The sequence below is a fragment of the Manis pentadactyla genome, chromosome 3 (assembly GCF_030020395.1).
Source record: "Manis pentadactyla isolate mManPen7 chromosome 3, mManPen7.hap1, whole genome shotgun sequence".
Taxonomy (NCBI): Eukaryota; Metazoa; Chordata; class Mammalia; order Pholidota; family Manidae; genus Manis; species Manis pentadactyla.
Window position 1 is genome coordinate 38,446,631 of NC_080021.1, and position 2,003 is coordinate 38,448,633.

Here is a 2,003-nt window from a genome sequence, read left to right on the forward strand (position 1 = left end):
AGGGCCTAGGAAAAACACACATTAACTGCCAAGAGGAGATCTGGGTGGAGTACTACAGAATCCATTGCAGCTATTCACATGGAGTTGCTTCTTGTAGTAAGTTTGCCCTGCCTTGGAACACCTTTCACAGGATTCTGGTTGGTCTTGTGTTCTGGGGAGTAATGATAAGTAGAGTCACTTCATCCCTTGGTCTCCCTAACTCATGTATTTTGCCAGTTGGGACATAGCTCCATACAATGGCAATTGATTTGGGTTGCCAGCCAATCCTTTCTGTTCATCATCTCTGAATTGGCACTTCAGCTATGCCTTTAAGAGACCTCACTGCTGTTATTAGGCTGATGGCTTCTAGCGGTGTGCAGTGTGATGGGACCAGTGGATGCCTTGACCATTTTCCCATCACTTGACCTTCTTTCCTGGAGGTTGAGTCCTTCATTCTGAGGCAGTATTATGTGGTATTTCATACAGGTGGATCAAACATGCTGCAAGTCCTTGGATGGCGATTGTGGGCCAAGGCCCTGCAGGAAAGAAAGGCAAACTTATATCCAAAATATGTGTTGATCTCAATCACAATAAATTGCTGCCTCTTTTAGGGTGAAAACAGTTGGTCCCCATGAGAGAGGCTGTCATGTCTGGGGTGCTTAGCTCTGTTACTGGCAGGGTGGACATTAGCAATGGCAGTAGCTAGATGAGCTGTGGTGAGTGGAAGTCTATGCTATTGGGTGTAACCCCCATTCCTACCACTGTGGCTATCATTCATAAGTCCACTGTGCCAACACTGGGATGGGGGATGTTAGAGGCTGGCCAATGACAACTGACCAATCATTCTGTCTACTTGGTTGTTTAGCACCTCTTCCACTGTGGATATCTCTGTCAGGTGTCAGCATGCAATATGTTGATATTTTTGTCTACTACTGTAAGTCAATATCTCTCGCTCAGAATTTTTAAATCCTGATATTCTGTTCTTTCTTTTTCCAGTTCTCTATCCAACCAGTCAAGTTATTGTCACTCCCATGAGCCTGTATGTATTCTTACTTCGGGTCACTACTTTTTCCACACACAGTAGGTGTCTAGGGCTGAAATGCTGCACAATTGGAAGGTGTCCCTGTATTTGAGAGTCATTACTAAGTGGTGTAAATCAGCAACAGGCTCATAGAACATACCAAGTTGTGTTAGTCGGCTTGGGCTTCCATAACAAAATATCACAAACTGGGTGGCTTGAAAAGCAGGAATTTGTTAATCGCCATTTTGGAGGCTGGAAGTCTGAGGCCAGAGTGCCAGCCTGCTGGGGAGGGCCTGAGGCCGAGTTCCATGAGGGCTCTCTTCCTGGCTTGGAGACACTGCCTTTTTGCTATGTCCTCACATGGTAGACAGAGAAGAAGCAGGTTGTCTGGTTTCTCTTCTTTTGAGGGCACTCATTCCATTATGGGGGCCCCACCTTCACAGTCTCATCTAATCACCTTCTAAAGGCCCCATTTCTAAATATCATCCTATTAGGGGTTAAAGCTTCAACGTATGAATTTTGGCAGGTCGCAGTTCAGTCCATAGCACAAGCTAACCCATCCATGAACCGAGATAAACCTGTTTTCTTCCTCTTTCAGCTGGAGATAAGCCTCCCCGCCCCCCTCATATATCCATAGATTTGAACTGAAGTAGAGAGATCCAGGGCCTTCAGCTTCTGCTGATCACTTGTGCCCTCTGGCCTGACTGCGCCTGACATGGGATACAGTGCTTCTGTCTGACAGGCATTGCTCGCCTTCGATAGAGCCTGTCTCAGGATGAGCAGCTCTGGCTGCACAGTCCCTTGCTGCTCCAGGCTCCATCTCCACTAAGACGAGACACTTTATCTCTCCTAATGCCTAGTAGTAGGCAAGTCACTGCTTTTGAATTGTGCATAATGCATATATTACCCATAGTGATTACAAATGACCTTTTAAATGTAATCTAATGATTTAGAAAATAGCATCCCATTGGCTTCCCATTACCTTCATGATAAACTCTCTACT